This window comes from Pipistrellus hanaki (assembly GCF_964339955.1).
Source record: "Pipistrellus hanaki genome assembly, chromosome: 11".
Taxonomy (NCBI): Eukaryota; Metazoa; Chordata; class Mammalia; order Chiroptera; family Vespertilionidae; genus Pipistrellus; species Pipistrellus hanaki.
The window spans coordinates 47,829,832-47,850,702 of NC_140513.1; the positions used below are offsets into that span (position 1 = coordinate 47,829,832).

Sequence of the window (20,871 nt, forward strand, 5' to 3'; positions counted from 1 at the left end):
GCATAGATTTAAATGATAAGTCAAGGAAGCTTCCTGTAAATGCCTGACAGCATGTCCTCTGGAAAAAAAACACACACACACACAAAAAAAAAACCCACACAAAACAAACAAACACACACACACACACACACACACACACACAACCAAAACTAGTTACAAATCATTATCATTGAAGCTGGTGGCACAGAGTTCCAAACCAGTTCAAGGAAAATCGGGCAGGAGCAGCAATACCCGAACTAGAAATAGAAATAATGGCAATTTTCCCAGAGGACAAAATGCTGTATCTCCTTTATTAGGCTAAACCGGAACACTAGCACTGTGTATGCAGAGTACGTGCAACAAAGGCATTGGTATTCAAACCACTTGTCTTAGCCGCACTTCAATCCAATCCTGACACGAGGGAGAGGAGCAGGGAAATTAGGATGTATTAGAAGAAATGGGAAGAATCAGGAACGTAAAGATAACAAGCTTAAACTGCTTAAACTCCTAGCTGGTCCCGGGCAGAACACTCAAAGCTATCCTTCTATAACCACTGAGGAGACATGCTTTACATGCAAATCACAGACTAGCTCATGTAAAGGGCTTTTCCCTCTCTTAATACATAATGACCGATGAAATATATCATCATATTCATTATAGATATTTTTTAAAATTGATAACTACACCATTTCTTTTCTTTATAGGGGTCTTCTTCTTTATAATGAAGGCAAGGACAAAGAATAAAATTAACCACTGTACACTATAGAAAATTACAAAACTATCATCTTGGACATTAATTTCCTGGTGAGGTACACATACTGTTAATAGTGTGACTATTATAAAAACATTACAAAAATATTGGTATAAATGAATATACTAATAATTGAAAAACTAGCAACCATCATCTTTTATTTTTAGAGGTTAGCCGAGTCTTTCAAAGTAAATTTGAGTATTTCTTAAATAAGAACTTCCATATATCCACTAAAAATCTTTCTGTATCTTATATATTTTTGAAAATTGCTATTTCCATCTTTCAGTTATGGTCAGACTACAAGGATAAATAAGTATGCTCCTGAATATTCCTTTAAAAGAAATGTCAATTCTTAAATTTCTAAAAAGAATATTTTAAATAACACAAACTCAAATTTGTAAATAACCCTACTGTTATATACTTGTTCAAGATTTTAATACATATCATTAAATAAACTCATCCCTATATATTAATGATTTTTTTCTTTAAAAATTTTAAATTATCATTAAAGGAAAAGAAAATGGAAGTCATAGTTATAAGAAAATGCCACTGGCAGTGACTTTCATTTTTAATTGCTAAATACTTCCCATGTGACTTTTAAAAATTTTTGCATAGAATTTTCAAATCAGTCATTTTTATGCAGTTTTCCCCCTTAGTCATGGAAATAGCTGTGTACTTATTAATTAATCAAAATTCTCAGATTATTTTAGACTTTAATGCAATCATAACCAGTGTTTTATAAAAACTAGGAAAAATCAAACTTAGATCACACAGGGATTTAGAGAAAAGCAAAGTTTAATTGGGACAAATGTAAGCATTATCTCTCTTTGCAATACCAAACAACAATAAATCCATGTGGCTCACTTGTTTTGGCATTTGCAAATATGCTGGCTCCAGACAAAACACAGCTTTTCATTATTAAACCAATACTTCATGATTGCATCAATAGTCTAAGAAAATTTCACTAATCTCCTTTTCTAAAATTAACTATTAGATGTCAGAATAATATCTATTAAAGGATTCAAACATTGTTTTTGATTGATCACTTTATACAGATTTAGACATGTTTCTCATCATCTTCACGCTTATCAGATTGTTTGGCAAATTTGACATGTGACTAGAGGACAGCTTAGGTAGTCTGAATGTGAAATTTATATTATGAACAATGATCCTATGCAAGAGTTGTTTTCAAGTAGACAAGGTACATACACCAATTATGTTGCAAAGTCTGGATTTGATGATTTTTATGGCTATAAAGACTTGACAGTAAATAGTTTCAACATTTGCAAGTTTACTATCAGGTCTTCTAGCAAGTATTATGCATTCCAGATTACTGTGAAGGGGAAGTGGAGGGAGAGAAAGAGTGTGTTATTCAGTTATATAGTCAGGATATGGAAGCAAACTAAGTGTCATAGATAGATTGTGGGATAAAAAAGAGGTGATACATATTCAATGGAATATTACTCAGCCATAAAAAGAATGAATTCTTACCACTGTCAACAACATGAGTGAACCTAGATGGTATTAGGCTAAGAGAAATAAGTCAGACAGAAAGACAAATACCATATGATTTCACTTATGTGTAGAATCTAAAAAAACAAAATAAGTGAGAAAATGAAACAAACAAATGCATAGATACAGAGAACTAACTGATGGTTGCCAGATGGGAGAGTGCTAGGGGGAATAGATGAAAAGGGATTAAGATTGGCAGTTACAGAATAGCCATGACAATAAACAACATAGGGAATATAGTCAATAAAATAGTCAGGGATAACTATGTATAGTGTCAACTGGGAACTAGAGCTATTGGGGGGTCACTTCATAAGTTACATACAATGTCTAACAAAACAAAAAAAGAAAAAGAAAATCCATATGAATTTTAAGTTTGACCATTTGAGGTACTATAGGGCCAAAATTATCTCAGAGACAATGCCTGAGACTTGGCTGTGCTAGACACTTATGTAAGGTGGACAAAATTGATTAGTTGATTGACATGGTATGTTTATTTATCTAAGATAGGGTGTTTTAGATTCCAGCAGGGAGTCTGTAACAGGAAGCAAAGCTTACCTATTCCTGCTCCAAACACAAGAATGCACACACAAAGCTCACACACAGACATATACACACACTCCACATACTTTTTGACTGTCTCCATGATAAAATTTCACATTACTGATTATTTAAAAGAAAACTAAATAACGACAGCCCTTTTCTAGGGGTAAAAAAACAATAACATACAAAGATTCTTAGATGTAGACATTAAATCATTTTAACCTTCTTCATTTTTCTTTCTTATTGAAAATTATGAACCTATACAGCCCTGGCCAATATCCTAAATGGTGAGAGCATCAGCCTGCAAAGGTTTGACTCCTGGGTTGCAGGTTCCCTCCCTGGCTCAAATTGGGGTACATGTGGGAGGTAACCAATTGATGTGTCCCTCTCTCATCGATGTTTCTCTCTCTTCTCACCTCCTTCTCTCTCTCTCTTCATCTCCCCCAACTCCTTCCCACTCTTTCTGAAAAAATCAATGGGGAAAAAAAATAAAATTATGAAACTATTATAAATAAATTGCACATCTGAAACATATTTCCCCTCTATTTTCTACCTCTTCACTAATGACAATATTCTTTACCATGCAAATTACATACTAGCTTGAAAGTCTCCCCTGACCCTCTAAGTACCACACATTGTTCTCTCCTGAATTTCTACAGTAATCTTCTATCTAACCCACTTACATATGTCACCTTATAATAACAGTTTAAAATTTTCATCAGATTAAATTTGGTCTCCAATTGAATTAGAAGTCCCTTACAGGAAGATGTCTAATCTTATTTTTCTTAGCTGCCCTCAAAGCCTGTGTAGATTGTCACACACACAAATTAGATTTCCCACTTGTGGCTGTTTGAAAAGGACATCACATAATACATAACATCTGTGTAAGTAGGAATAGATTATGCTTCTGAACCATTTGCTTCCCGAAGCCAAGCCAAACACTCTTTAGGGAGCCAATTCTTTTCAGCAAATTGATGTTTACAAACCGCACTGTAATAATAGCATAGAGTTTTAATGGACGTTTAAAATGTAAATAAAAACACAAATTACTTAACCATGGGAGATAATGCTATTAAGAAGCCCTTACAAACAGGTCAACAGTAGAGTTATACTCATCTATAGTCTTCTAGAGAACTGGACTCAAGGTCATCTCTGATCACATAATGGTCATAGGACTTGGGGTGAGTTAAATGTCCTAAGCCTCTATTCCAAAACATAAAAATATAATAGCCAGCAAATATAATCTGTCTCCTAAAGCTTTAAGTATCAAGTGGTATAATATATGTAAAAATACTTGTAAATCACAATGTTCCATAGTTCTGTTGGGTGTTAGTCCGTGATACTTAGACAAAAACAGTTCAGTGATGATGTCAGCAAGGCTTTTTCCATGTCTGGCCACCCTGTTTGAACTCTAGAAAATACTTTTTTCACCTTTATTTCTATAGTGCCTTGTATAATGCTAGATGCCCTACTAAGAACTCTATAACTACACTTTTAATAAAATATTAAGCAAAACCAAATTGTACCTCTGTTATACTGTTAGAGGAACTGAAGGAAATATAGAAATATGTAATGTAAATTATAGAGCCACATGGTTTTAAAATTTAAAACCATGATTAAGCCTACTTTTATTTATCATATTCATTTATCATTAAACTAGAGTTATAACTCACTCAAATATTATTTTACACTAATAAGCATAGCAATACTTACTGGTATTCTTATATTCTGACATTGATCTCTTTATAAGTATCATTAGCTAGATTCAATACTTTATGATTTAGTTGTACTTTTTTTCTGTAAAAGGCCAGTAATAAATATTTTACATTTTGTGAGCCACACAGTTTATTACAACTACTCAAATCTGTCTTGTAGTGTGAAAATAACCACAGACACTATATAACAAATAGGCATGGCTATGTGACAATAAAACTTTATTTACATAATTCAGTGGTAGATATAATTTGGTCCATGTGACTGTAGTTTGCTGGCTATTGTTAAATTGATTGAAATATATTTAGAACATCCTATATAATAAAGATATAATATGCAAATTGACCTTCACACCCTCACACATGATGGCCACCCCCATTTGGTTAAAAGATGGCCGCCACAATATGGCTGGCAGGGGAGGAGAGTTGTGGGCTGTCAGGCCAGCAGGGGAGGGCAGTTAGGGGCAAGCAGGCCAGCAGGGGATGGCAGTTTGGGGCAACTGGGCCTGCAGGGGAGGGAGGGCAGTTGGTGGGACCAGGCCAGCAGGATAGGACAGTTGGGGGTGACCAGCTTGGCAGGGAAGGGAAGTTGGGGGTTACTGGGCCAGCAGGGGAAGGCAGTTGGGGGCAATAGGCCAGCAAGAGAGCAGTTAGGCACTGATAAGGCTGGCAGGGTAGTGGTTAGGGGTGATCAAGCTGGCAGGTAGGCGAGCAGTTGGGAGCCAGCAGTCCCAGGTGGTGAGATGGATGTCTGACTGCAGTCGGACATCTCCTCCTGAGGGTTCCCAGATTGTAGAGGGTACAGGCTGGGCTGAGGGACACCCCCCTCAGTGCACAAATTTTGTGCACCAGGCCTCTAGTAATAGATAAAGCTCACAGAAACATTAGCACACATAGATTATCACAATAAAAGCATCAGCCCTCCTGGATAAAATCATATAGAGCAATGCAATGGCATGAAGGTACACAGATCTAAACTATAATCCCAATTTGGAATAGTCTGGAGAAATTAATACTTTCAAAGTAAGGAATATGTCTGGGAGTGTGGTTGGGTGGGCTGTTATATGACTGTTAATTAAAATAAAAAAATAAACGTCAGAATTTTTCTTTCATTAATTTATGTAGGTATTATAATGTAGAAAACATATTAGTACAATCTGATATGCATTATATTTATGTAATTTACAGATGTATTATAGATATAGATATAGAGATATAGATATATTTTAACAAAATACACCTATCCTTTATCAACAGATGTGGTAAGAGATTAAAAACATTTGGAGTCAATGGAGCCTATATAACCAAATAATTTCAAGTTTCTGAGTAAGTGATAGAAAATTTATGAAGAATATTGGCATAGCAAACCTGCCCAACAATTTTGAATGGTAAAATGCTTTTCATGTGGGGACAATGGCAATTTATTTATAACTGCTGGGAATATATGAAGCATCCTAAAATAGCAATGGTATTTCAGGAGCTCAAGTTTGTGACTAAAAGATCAAGTTCTTCATTGGAAGCCAGTATTTCTCTTGGTTATTCCATTTTGTTGAGAAATGAAAGACTCCACGCAGCACAAAAATCCATCAGAGACCCAAGCTGAAGTGGGTATGAGATACTGATCATGGGCTGAAGCTCAGGAAGCAAGGGACAGAGTAGAAAAGTGGTGAAGATTGATAATAAATAGGGGTGCACACATTCATACACACCCCTCCACTACTCCTTGACACACATCCACACACACACACACACACACACACACACACACACACACACCAGAATCATGCTTTGAGCTTAGCAACAACTCCATAGGCAGGGCACAATTGGGGTTAGCCATCATCTTGCCCCCTAATTTACAGATAAACACATTGCATGTTACCAGTTCCTTTGCAGGTCATCAATAATTTTGGGAGGCTTTCCACAGCTATTTCTGAACAACCTGATGAATTGCTACTTTCCTCTATGAAAGCCTCTGCTTCACAAAACCCAAATAGTCTCCAGCTCTGCTTTGCAGCCTTCACCCATCTGCTGACCACGGCCATGATGTTTCCAGGATACAGGATTGAAATATGAAATCCTAGCAGCATAGGAAGCAACCAATTGTGATCTAATTTGACACACAGATGATCAATTCAACTCAATGCACAGAAAGCAGTTGCTAGGATCATTGAAAGACAACTTTAAAGTCGTTTGGCACTCGCTAAGGACTAGAAATGGGTGCATTTCATAGTGACAAATGAGATGCCTACTACTAAAAAGCCTCCCTATATCATTTGTGTAAAATAAAAAAAAGCTGTAGCTTCATTTGCAATTTTAGACATGAGATGACTCTGTGTAAAAATAGAGCATGGCTGATTCAACATCAGTGCTACACTGTCTGGCAGTGTGTTTCCCATAGGATCATTGAAGTTGTCAACAGCAGGAACTTACAACCATCCTCTCCTCTTCACTCATTCTGATGGCCACCGAAGTGAACTCCATATTCTGGAGCTCAGTTCTCTAATGGTAGTTCAACCTAATGCCTCTCTTTGTGAAGGGAAAATAAAAGCATTTCAGATTCCATAGATATGGACTTGGCTCACATCTTGCCCTTTCCAAAGAGAGAACTTGGACACATCGTTCTGATGCTATGACCCCCATTTTAGGCAGACAGAGAGCTTCTTGCTGAGTGTGAGGACTGAGATTAAGTTCATTAAGAGTGCAAGTCAGATATCCACCTATATACTTTACGTTGAAATGCTCAGCTGCAGCCCTTCAAAGAATGCTCTACCCTTTACTGTAAATAAATAAGACAAAAGTATGATGAACACAACATTGTCCCATCTGTTCCTCTGAAAATATGGTTTCAATCTAGAAGGTGTGCAACAACAGAGTCCTATGATGTGCTGAGCATTGTTTCTGTAGGTGGGGAACAATGAGGAGTGGCCATTATCTTGTCTGAGTTCAAATCTCAGATCCATTTTTTATAAGTTAAATGGCCTCCTGTGCATATCTTTATCCATTTATCCATCTGTAAAATGGATCTTACTTTGAGATGAAATGTCTTATTACAAATGAAAAGCTTATAGCAGTTTCCATTGTTAGGGGAGAGTAAGACTGTGACCTTTGACTTCCAAAAGGACTCACACTGAACCCAGGCTTTCATGGTCCATTTGTTGTTATGTAAGCCTTTTTTTAAAGTTAATGAAAAAATATCTTTAAGTAACAAACAAGCCTATCAGCAAAATATAAGCAATGTTTGTAAAAATGTCTTAGAGTTATTTCTTTTTGGACAGGAAAGAATAATGTAACGTGCACACTAAGAGTTAAACAAAAAGTTACACTTTTTAAAAACTAAACTTTATACACATACGTATACCAATTACACTCATTTTATGTTTAATTCCTTCTCCCAAATGGAAATGTTCACCTTCACTGTGGCTCAAAGATAACATTAGGACTGAATTTTAATTCTCTAAAATTTTGAATTTACATAAAAATAACAGTTACAAGCATCATTACTAAATGCTCCAATTATGCAACCTCCCACTTTTTTTTTTTTACAGTATCTATTAAAGATAGATTTGTTCTATCTTTAATAGATACTGTAAAATTTGTTGGGCAAAATTTTTTCTCAATATTGATCCTTTTGAGTATAGTTTATTCATTATATCATTATATCACTATAACTACAGCCTGCTATCAAACCTGTTAGGCAGGGAAGAGACAGGGATGAGATTTGGTAACACTAAGAGACTGATACTGTAACTGATCATCCAGAGTGCCATGAGAACTCTCCAAAATATCCATTCACATAACACCCAGAGGAAATTAAGGGCTCATCCTGCTTTGTAGGTAGAAATGAGTGATTCAATGTTTTGTAACTGAATGTACTAGTAGAAAATGACTGCTTAGCATTGCAATAATTATTATGAGATAAGCGCTTGGCACCAGTGGAAAAACAAACAAACATTTACTGCTTAGGGATATAGGAGGTATCATGGTAGCTTTTCTAAAATGAATAAAAAAGTTTGTAAATTTAAGATTTTAATATAACTTCTCATAAGTGTAATGTTTTGCAGACTACAGATATTGTCTACTTTTTTTTGGAAAGTTTACATTCTTCCCAAGGTACAACCAAATATAGTACTTCAGTATGTAATAAAATGCTTGAAACACGTTAGGATGAATTTCTTAAGGAAGAATAGGCAATTCCCTAACTATGATTTATACATTAACTCATTTATTACTTTGCTAATCAATATTTATTAGATAACTAACAAGCAGTAAGAAAAAAAACCCCACCTACTTATAACTCTGCTATTTGCAAGTCATTTTTATTTTTATAGAAACAGTGCTACACAGGATTACATCCCCATGACAATTTGCAAAATGAACTTTCTACCTACTGAAGTGCATTGCCCCAGCAGGGCAATTTAATATCTAAGCACCATAGATTTTCACAGGAAAATGTAATTGAAATTTTCATCTGAGGTGCAGGAAAAAAAAAAAAAAGAATATACTTTTAACAGAAGTATTTCGAAAATATAGAAGACTTTCGTGTATATGAACTTCAAGTACACACCCTCTGACTTATGATCAGATGACAGAACAAAACATTTGAAGTCAGGATCCCCCTAGAAAATTCAATGTACATATATATTTTTCTAGTCTGCATGATAAAAATGGAGAAGGAAAGAACTAGTGGTACTTAACACAAGAAGTCTACAAGGGGACAGTAGTGACACATTTCTGGCAATCACAAAATTCTGACAAATTGACCTCTCTTAAATTTAGTTTTCTCATGTATAACATGGAAAAATTTTACCTATCTACCTTTTTGTACTGTTATTAGTATTACATAATATAGGATGTGTAAAGTGTTTCCACAGTCGTTAATCACAGAATATACTCATTACAGTTTATGAATGGGTAGAGTATTTTTGGGGGGCGGGTATGGAAATGTTCTAGAATTGAATGATGGTGATGGTTGCACAACCTTGTGAACATACTAAAAAAGGCACTGAACTGAATACTTTAAAATGGTGAATTTTATTTTCGTTATATTTATTATGTGAATTATATGTCAATTAAAAAACAAAAATAAGGTTAACTATGATCGCATTTATTTTGATACACATTATTTTGTCAAACTCATTAGTGAACAGAGCCAAATATCAACAGTACAACAATTGAAATTTAAGAGCCAAATGTTTAAAACTTAATCTTCTTCCAACGCCACTTCTTCAAAATAGACTAGCCCAGGCCATGGTATTTTGTGGAAGAGCCACACTCAAGGGGCTAAAGAGCTGCATGCGGCTCGCGAGCCGTGGTTTGCCAACCACGGACCTAGGCGTACTCATGGTCAGGACCTTTAACACCACTGCCTTCTGCCTTTACTCCTTGTCCCGCTGGAAGGTTGTCAGGAGCAGTAACACACGGGAGCGGTCCTCTGGTGAGGAGACAATGCCTTGCCCTGGAACACCTCCTGCAGCTCCTGCCTAAGGCCCTCCCTGGGAAGGTGCCACTCTTTTAAAAAAATATGTCAGTGTTTGTTTGCCTGTTGTTGTTTTCGCCATAGATTTGCATGTAAGCTGATAATGCACCATGAAAGTTTTCTTCTATTCACGAAAACCTTTCAGTGTCGGGGTCTGTAATGTCAAACTTTTAAGACATTTGTTGAGGTCTGCCAAAACTTCTGCCAATTCTTTCACTGATATTTTCCTGGGGACTCCTTTTATTCTCCTGCAGTTTCCTTTTTCCTTGCCTCCTCTCCAGCTATGTATCTGTGTCCCAGTTCCAACATCTCCTTATTAGTCAAACTCCTCAGGAACCACCTCTGGGAGCTCCTTAATGTTGGTCAGTCTCACCCACACCCAGGTTAAAGCTGTTTGCCATCTCAACTACAGCCTTGTTAACTGTCACAAGCTCCGCATCCTTGGCAAATCATTTGTAGTCAAGGGCCATGGCATCACTAGGTGATAGGAAACGTTCAGCTTCATTGTAACCTTGTGGGACCACCATTATACATGCAATGTCTGTCATTAAGTGACATGCAATCATGAGGCAATTACTGAGTTAAATGAATGATCTTGGCTAAAGTAGATTGGTTTAGTATTCCTTTTATATCTAAACTTGCATACTCCTTGAGATGCATTTTTCTAATTATTTTCATGACTCTCTCCTGCATTCATCTGTTAATGAAAAAAACAAACAAAAAACATTGAAACTTGTGAAGAATTTTAGTGAGTTGACATGTGCCGGGAAGCAGAACCTCAATGGATTGAGATAATGCTCCTGAGAATGGGGGGTTACATTTCTATATTTATTGCAATCAAAGAAAAAGGGACTTTGTGAGTTACATGAAATTCATTGGTGATAGATTAGGCAGGTGGGACAGAGCGAAGCCGTGGAAACCTCTGGTACAGGGTAAAAGGTGAAATGAAGGACATGAGCTTCTTTTACAGAAATGGAAACATGATACTCTAAGGTAATTAACAGTTGACAATTAACTTGATAACAATAACAATGAGGGAATGCCTTGGGGCCATTTGTTGTGCCCTGAGGGGTCCAGGGTAAAAAGGAAGTTGCAAGTTACCCAGACAGCTCACAGATATGTTATCTTAGAGGCAGGAAGGCGGATGGACTCAGTAAAGATTAAAGTTGATCTTTGTCAGGTGAAATAGCTGGGACATGACTGCCCACTATAATCTGTTTGTAGTTAGATATTAAATTTTCAAACCATCTTTTGTGGTTATTTTAGGTCTCTGAGTTTGCAAGACTGCCACACAGGCCTTCCCTGAGCTTGTCAGGTTAGCATGTGGCTCTTTTCTTTCACACATCCTTCCAATTCACATCCAATCACTTTGGATTGTAATGATTTACCTCCCCAATCATATTATGAGCAACATGAGAGCAGAGCTTGGTGTACCCACTGCTACATTAATTACTATTAAACCGTGTACTACTTGAATATTTGTTGAGTACTTTTGTGTCATACACCAGTAGTATATGCAAGACGAGGACCAAGTTTTCTGATTTCTGACCAAGGTTTGTGAGGAACACAGTGTCCTTTGAGAGATACAGATATTTCTCTGAAATATAGTGGCAACCATACTTTGGTAAAAACTGCTGTTTGAGTTTTAACCTTGCTATCTGACTTCAACCTTTGATTACTTGCTTAAACAATAGGGTAGTTATGGGAGATTGACTCCCACTGACTCTGTGGCTTGGGGGTAGAAACTGTGAATAACCTTTAGTTCTGCTTTTGTGTTATGGGCATGGTAGGGCCACATTCCAATGTCTAGCAGGATGTGACTGGGTACCAACCCTGCGGGCTGTCCCCAGTCTTTAGAATTTAGTCTTTAGGATTTTAGGAACAAAAGGAAAATGCTTGAGGTTTAAACCTTTAAAAGGAATTGCCTACCCCTGAAAAGGTGCAGTCCTTTGGAGACCACCTGCCTGTGGTGCTCTCCCGGCTGTCCTGGCCAGTCAATAAATCCTTGCCTGTTTTTTTAAATTAATTAATCAGCCTCCTGTGGTCTTATTTTTGAACCCAGGGTTCGACCACACAACATTCTCTTTTTTATTTTTATGCCTAAGTCAGGTTACTCTTTATTAAAAAAAACAAAAAAAAAACAACAAAAAAACAAAAACAAAAAAAACTTCAATTGAGGCCAAAGCATTACAAGAAAAGGAAACTCATGGAAGTGTTTTAATCTGTCTCATGGACACATTCTTACACCTGGACATTAGATGAAGGAGGCTGAATGTCTTTAATATCTTTCAAACTTTGAAGGAAAATAAAAAGACCTCATTTTTGGTCTGCCATAAAAAGTGCGGACTAGGCAGGGGTTGGGGGCGGATAACTCAGTAAAGTATAATTCTTCAAGGGCAGAATCATCATACTTTTGACTATGTGAGCTACTGACCTTCTACTTCAAAAATAAAAAGCAATCTAAAAGATGTTGAAAAAATATTTCAAATTAAAAGTGATTGATGAAATACTCTATTATTTAGATCTCTTTTTTCTCATGACAGGGTATGCCAACACATTCTGAGAGTGAAGGACAATAGCTACAAGACTGTAAAAAAATTGCTCAGTTGCCTTATTTGGGAATTCAAGGGCAGTTCAAAAGCATGCTTCTAACTGAAAGGGAGAATATGCACCAAATACGGTAGAGATTTCAAGCTCAGTGTCTGCTATTACACTCCTGAAAAACTGTTTTTTGCTTTACAAATTTTAGAATTATTCTATAAAACTGTCAAAATCTATGTCTAAATAAGCCCTCATTCATTCTAGTAGCAAGAATGTAAGCAAATTTGGAATGAATTAGAATAGCATATTCACAAGGTACCTAAGTCATTCAAGGCAAAATCTGTAATCATAAATCTTTTCTAAAATATATTTTTATTGATTTCAGAGACAAGGGGAGAAGGAGAGAGAGAGATAGAGACATCAATGATGAGAAAAAATCATTGATCGACTGCCTCTTGCATGCCCCACACTGGAGACTGAGCCTGCAACCCAGGCATGCACCCTCAATGGGAACCTAACTGACCTCCTGGATCATGGGTTGACACTCAATCACTGAACAATACTGGCTGGTCATGTAATCATAAATCTTTCAACTGTCTGGGGAAATGAAGCCATGAAACAGATATAAAAATATTTTTATTGTGTTAGTCATTTCTTTGTAAATGCTATAAAACAAGATTCAGTGTTATGGAAAGTACCAAAATATTCACAAGCAGTCCAATGATTAAAGTATAGATATAATCAAAACTCATCCACAAAGAACTACACTGATGAAGTAAATGATATTAATAAAAATTTTACAAAGCAAGCTTTATAATATTGGGTTTAACTGATTCTAAGATGCAAAGGTTTTTCACATGTTAACATCTCAGAAATAGGTTAGTATTTTACAATGAATGATATGTTTTGCTTGATAGTGTTTTCCTTTTTAGTGTTACGAATTATTGCTGTATCATATAATCACCATGTTCTATCCTAAACCATAATTAATTTCTAACACAAAAGTAAAATCATTAAAACAAGGTTTTTTTTGTTTGTTTTGTTTTTGTTTCTAAAATAGGGCAGGGTAATAAACTGTCCAAAGAAAAAATGTTATCCATTTTAATTTCTGACATTAGTAACTGCTGTCACATATTGTTATTATAATTTTATTTAGTGCATATAAAACAAGCGATAGCAGAGTTTGATTTCTCAATGAGAAAAACTCAATGAACTATGATAAATACATGAACCATATAATTACATAAGAATAGACCTGGAACTTAGGATTTATAGGCAGTATTTAGGTACTATTATCAATTACTGCATAGTTTGTGAGAATTTTTTTTAATTTCTCTTTTTTCTAAAACAGAAGTAATTATTTCTGACCCTCTGGGAAGATTGGGATGTCCCAACAGTAAAAGGAAATTTATTTGAAAGTGTTTCATTGAGAAGAGTTAATTATTTTAGGTACTATATTTAAAATGTATCCCTCTATTGACCTATTCAGTAGTGAAGTGTTCACTAGTGAAAATTGATTTGGGAATTGTTTTAAAGAGAGTGACAAATAGAGTTGTAAGTGGGATATGAAAAGTAGACCTTCCAGATTAGATTGTGAATATTTTTCCTGAAATAGACACCAAATATTTGCTTATTTTGATTGATAGCATACATTTTTATAGCCAATTACTTTCAGATATTTCAAATATTCAAAACAATTGTGATTTGGGATTGTCAACCACATGTCAATTAGAAGATAGATGATATGTATCAAAATAATTAATTTATTTTTAAAATAATTGATTTGTAGACTTTCTAGGGATAAATAGAAAGCAAGACCATTCATTTTTAAATCTACTACAGAGCATGATTATCAATGCAAATTCTCTTCATAAAAGAGAATACATATTTCATTTTCCTAGAGACGCAGGGAAGGCTTACTCAAAAGTAGTATCATCTGCTGAAACCGGTTTGGCTCAGTGGTAGAGCTTTGGTCTGCGGACTGAAATTCAGGTCCCAGGTTCGAGATTCCAGTCAGGGGCATGTACATTGGTTGCCGGCACATCCCCGGTAGGGGGTGTGCAAGAGGCAGCTGGTCAATGTTTCTCTCTCATTGACGTTTTGTAGCTCTCTATCTCCCCTCCTCTCTGTAAAAAATCAATAAAATATATTAAAAAAAAAAAAAAAAAAAAAAAAGTAGCATCATCCCTAAGAAATAAGCTCAACAGAATTTGGTTAGCAGAGCCTAACCTTTTTTCTTCTTCATTTTTTTTTTTAAATATATTTTATTGATTTTTAACAGAGAAGAAGAGAGAGAGATAGAGAGCTAGAAACGTCGATGAGAGAGAAACACCAATCAGTTGCCTCTTGCACACCCCCTACCGGGGATGTGCCCGCAACCAAAGTACATGCCCTTGACCGGAATCGAACCTGGGACCTTTCAGTCCGCAGACCAACGCTCTACCACTGAGCCAAACCGGCTTCGGCAGAGCCCAACCTTTTTATTCTCACTAGAAAGTATTAACTGACCCTTTAAAATATCACACCTGAATCAATTGTAGAGTAATATTATAGTAGAAGTTTGCATGAGCCTCCATTACCTGAGGTCTATAATGAAATCATAATTTTGGCCTGTACTTGATGTCTGTCCCTGGAGAAATGCTGATGGAACAAGCTCTCTAATGGACATGCTGCCAGTGCTCCTGGTATATAGGACAGTGGAGCTTAAGGAAATGGCCATGTCTACCGTCCACCTATGCTTCATGTGAAACACTGACATAAGAAGCACTTGCTTGCTGGTGTCAAGCAAAATCCAGCATAGGTGACTGAATAAAATGTCTCCAATAATAGACACACTGCTGGCCTGTCTTCATTATTGTTGAGTCAATTGTAGGCACTGCCCATGCAGCTTTTGAATGCAGAAAAGATCAAAGTAACTGAGGATCTCTACCAGATAAGGGAGTGTAGGCCAATCTTCATTGTACAACCATCCCAGACACTTCTTTGAAAGCATCATTGGAGTAATTTTCTGGTGTAAGTCACATAATATTATTGTCATAGATACCTGTACTCCATGATTTAAAAAATATATTCTTATTTATCAAAAGTCTTATAAAATGCATTTTTTAAAGTTTATTTTAAGTGTATTTCTCTAGAGCTTTCTGAATTGTAGAATTGGCTGACTTAGTTTTAATATTTCACTTCTACCATTTTCCTAATTAAATTATTTTCTTCTTTCTCTGTATACCAATATTCTTATTAAATCCAACCACTAAGAGACCTATTATGATGGGGCTTTTTTGTTTTTTTGTTTGTTTTTTAGTTTTATTCACTGAGAATAGACTTTTTTTTTTCAATAGTATTCATAATCTGTTTGAAAAGGTGTTTTTTTTTTTTTTATTGTTGACTCTATTACAAATGTAAAATCAAAGCAGAGTCATAGGGTCTTGAATGAGAACAGAAGATCCTTAACATAAATTTGGCAAGATTTTCCCATTTCTTAGAACCACTTCAAGATGAGGCATGGAAAATCTCATGCTTTTTCTTTCATAAATAATCTTTATGACATAGACCAATCCACCTAAGAGACCATAGCAAAAATAAAAGCATTAGGAAAAAATAAATGACACCATTCATTTTTTTTTTTTTTTTTTTTTTTTTTTTCTGAAACAGGGCTGGGTAATTGTCCAGGGAAACATGCTATCTTGTTCTCTGGCTTTGACATGAGTCACTGCTGTCGTGTGGCGACATAGTGTATCTATAATCATGTTTGGTTTATGTAAAGTAAGAGTTTGCAGAGCTTGACTTCCCAACAGGAATTGCAGTAAGAAATTAAAATAATGGCTATCATGGCAAAAGACTGCTGCGATGACAGTAAGCTAATTTTCCAGGCTTGAGAATTAAAAAAAATTGTTTTGACAACCAACAGTGAAAAGCTTTCATCCTTATTTCACTCTTACACTAAGTGCCAGGTTTTTATGCATTCATAACCGTGGACTTCTTCAAATGCAAGAATATTAGCATTACTGATTTGTTTTCCATTATCACATAAAGGCTCCTCACACTTCAGAATGTCCTATACACTGGTTTACGATTCATTACAATAATAATAAACCTCGGAGCGCAGTTGCAAGCTTTATGGTGTCAGCATAAAAAAAAATGAAGAAAATAGAAAACTATGCACAATCTACAAAGAGGAAACAGGCGTAGATGAGATATTCTGTCATTTTTTCTGGCGCTAAACAAAATCATGTGTGGAGTCTCACACTGACACCTCACCTAGGAGAGGGATGCTTTCACTGTAATGGATTTAACTTGATATATTCCCTTTCTTTTTGCAGTGCTAAATCTGCAAAACACAGTGAAATATATGGTAAAAGTGTCCAAATTCCCATCGATGGAGCATAATAGACTATTGCAGTATTTTATTCTGGCATCTCAAAATGTCTGTCAGGATTCTATAATTGTTCCATATTTTACATCAGAACCTATGAATGTCGTATCCACCTCACACCTGAATGTTATCTCTGATACTTGCAAAGCAACATTACGAAAGATCAAAGGAACAAAGATCAACCATGCTGACATGAATACAGTCTTAGCCCTCCTCACTACGAATGATCACCCCCAGTATCTCAATATGGATAAGTAGCCAGTGATGCCTACACTACATACAAAACTGCTCTGACAACAAACCTGATATTTGAGCAAGAATGAAAACTGTGCTTACATGCATAGATTATTAGTCTGATGCATAAAACATAAAAGTGTTAATCTGGAACATTTTAAAACCAAATGTACAGAGATCTTGTGCTGGATTACCATAAAGGCATTATTTTTACATAATCAAACTGTTTCTCCCACATTAGTAAGTACATGTATACTACACAATTGCAGGCACACGTTTTAATAGCCACTGCCCTCACTGAATTCAAATGGATTAAAGCACAAAGGTCATGCATCATTCTTATCTTCCCAATGTGCCCAGTCTCTCATGCTTTTAATAGCAACACATGTGGGGTCATCTCATCTATCCCATCTTATATGCCTTCTATACATCCCTCTCCCTTACTCCCTTACTCCCTTACCCAGGGGACCTTGACCTGCAATGGGTGTTTAGGAGGCTTAAGTATTAGAGTTGCAAATTGGCCATTCTGAACATATAACTGAACAATGGAGGAAATCTCACCCAGGCAATCCTGTTAACTAGACCACAATATTGGAATTGGGTAACTGGTCAAACATGTAAGACAACAGGAAAGGTTGCTAAGACACACACTGATATTTGGATTATCTGACAATTTTCTTTTATCTCTCTTAAAAACAACCAAAGTGGTGAAAAGCATGCCCCTACATCATCCCTTTTCTCTAACTGACTTCAACGAGCTCTTGACAACAGGTGCTTCTCGCTCTGTCTGGGTGTGTGCACTGTCACACCTCAACAGAGACAGGTGGCAGTGTCTCCCTGTGTCACGTGCTTCTCAGAATTGCAGGGGGAATGTGTAGAATGCAGTTTTAGGAGAAAGGCATTGGTGGCTTTAACTTTAAGAAGCTTTCTGCCATCAGCCACTTTATACATTCTAAATTGAAATGCTTAGGGTGCTCTAGAACTGAGCTATAATCCCAACTTTATGGATGGGAAACCACACATTTAAAAAGTAATTAACTTATGCAAAGACATGCAGGAAGTAAACTGTTGTTACTGGGATTTGAAATCTAAATTCTAATCATATGGTTAAAGATCAGTGAGCTTCTGTTTCATTATTTTTAAGCACTAACTCTATAGTTTTATAGGTTAAAAGAGGGAGTTAAGGAGTTGAATTCCATAGATAGCAAATGCCATCAAATTAGAATAATGGGTACACTCTCTTTTGTGATCATCTATGTTTGGTTATAAACATGCAGGTATCAGTGTCAGAATTTCTGTAATAAATGCTTTTGTTCTTGATTTCCATAGATAGTTTGTTTTTAATTATGGATTTTAATTTCAGTATTATGCTTTGAAAGGCAGTATGAGTACACTTGTTAAGATCATGAGATCCAAAATCAGACTTAGTTCCTGGGTTCAACTCCAAGAGCAACTACATAGAATAAGTGTGAATGTAAGCTAATTTCTCTGTGCTTCAGTTTTCTCATTTGTAAAATAGGAATAAGACAATAACCTCCAATTGGGTTAGTAGTAATTAAGTCACTTAATATATGTTAATCTCTTAGTATATGGTAAAAGCTATTTAAGTGTTTGTTATTTTTAATTTTGTAAATTTTCTAACTAAATCAAATTATTTGAGGTTTCTGGCCATGCTCTCTAAAATCAAATAAAACTTTGGATAATTTATTTCATATTACTTATAATATTCCCTTAAAAAGGCTTCTGCAGCCAGGCTGGCATGGCTCAGTGTTGGAGCATCGACCTATGAGCCAGGAGGTCATTGTTCCATTTCCAGTCAGGGCACTTGCCCAAGTTGTAGGCAAGATCCCAAGTGTGGGGTGTGTATCAGGCAGCCAATCAATAATTGTCTCTCATCATTGGTATTTTTATCTCTCCCTCTCTTTTCCTCTCTGAAATCAATATATATGTAAAAGGCTTTTGTAAACAAATGAGGTACCAAAACTGGAGGCCAAGTTACAAGGCTCACAGTCCTTAGAGTTCTTTGATTATCTTAGTATATGCTAAGTCCTCTCTTTTTTATAATAAAAGATTGTGGAGTTGGGACAATTTTTCATGTTATGTCATAAAGATGCCACATTTACCAATTTTTGATGATTAAAAGAAGGATGTGTGGAATTAGGATTAAAAATAGGGAAAATGAAAGACCCATCACCATAAGGGGAAAAAAATGGTAATGTGGATAAATTAGTCTAGGACATAATTTGTGATCTTTAATCACATAGGCATATTAAATAATCTGAGAACTTATGTAGGATACAAACCTGTGTAGCTTTTTAAAGCCAGCTTTTTCCAAATGTTATATGTATGCTGAGTGTAGGTATGTGTGTGTAAACTTTAATGCAATATTTATTAACTACACCTATGAAGGATGCATTTTGGGAAATATTTCTTAGTTTAGATTTATTTCTGCATTGGACAGATAGGTTTTCCTGACAAATGAAGTAAGAAGTAATAAAAAGTAACAAATTGAAAATTTGCTTTGTGAGAATTGCATTCCATTGCATTTCACTAAGTGCTTTACTTAGTACTATCCATAACAACTCAAAGCCGAGGTACCATCATTTCTCCCAGTCCATAGATAAAGAAACCAAGACACAGAAAGCTTAAATATTTACAGTAAGGTCAAGTGGCTAGTAAGAAATGGAATTTGAACCTGAGCTGTGTAAATGCAGTATGTTCTTGGGCTATGTGCTCCATTTCTTTAGGTAGGGAAGGCAAATGGGAGTCCATTGATGGACTAGAGATTCAGTAATATAGTTAAAGAAGAGGGCGATCTCAGGGCCACAGTTGGCTATCTGTAAGGAAGTCAGGAAGCCTGAAGAATTATAATGAGAACTTCACAGTTTCTTTAGAACTCTGCGACTCCTTTGTTTACTATTTACAGTTTTAATACTAGCAAGAAACAGATTAGATAAATATGTTCAAGTATGTGTGGTAGCCATCAGGAGGGAAAATGGATGAATCTGTATTGAGCACCTCCTCAGTGCATGCACTTGCTCCACATCGGCATGAATTACCTCACCTTACCCCACAACCCTGTAATATAGGGACTATCTTGCTTATTTTGTAGAAGAGAAAACTGAGGCTAAAGATTATTAGGCAACTTGCCCATGGCTCAATTAATAAAGTAGAAACAGAGTGGCTTTTATATTCCAGTAAAATTTGACTGAAAAAATTTCCCTGTAACATTGCCTGAAAAAGTAGAGTATGTAAGAGACCATGGTTGACTCATAAGTGAGAGGAAAAAAAAAAAAAGTAGAGGAAGTGTTAGCAGCCTACAAAGGAAATACAAGTAGATTTTCTAACTGGAATGGGTAAAGGTAAAGGACAGGGTTGTGGCCTGGCTGGCATGGCTCAGTGGTTGAATATCAACTAATGAACCAGGTCACAGTTCAATTCCCAGTCAGGGCACATGCCCAGGTTGCGAGTTTGATTCCCCGAGTGGGTAGTGCAGGAGGCAGCCAATCAATGATTCTCTCTCATCATTGATGTTTCTCTCTCTCTCTCTTTCCCTCTCCCCCCCCCCTCCCTCCCTCCCTCTCTGAAATCAATTAAAAAATATATTTGAAAAAAGAAAATCCTTTGCATAAAAAAGACTCCTCCTCGAGCAGATAAAATGCAAAAAGACAATCTGGAGGGATAAATTGCAATATGACAGTCTCTTCCTATAGCTGGTGCAGCAGCATCCCAGGATGCACTGCCTGGCATGTTG

At 36.1% G+C, this 20,871-nt stretch overlaps 1 protein-coding gene and 1 long non-coding RNA gene across 2 annotated transcripts in view; one reads left to right on the forward strand and one right to left on the reverse strand.

Annotated features, from left to right (window-relative positions):
* Positions 1–20,871, reverse strand: part of PTPRD (protein tyrosine phosphatase receptor type D) — a 1,977,099-nt gene that overhangs the window by 1,495,934 nt on the left and 460,294 nt on the right. The gene's annotated exons all lie outside the window — the stretch shown is intronic.
* LOC311629901 overlaps positions 1–20,871 on the forward strand; it is a 1,265,484-nt gene that overhangs the window by 935,023 nt on the left and 309,590 nt on the right. The window lies entirely within an intron of this gene.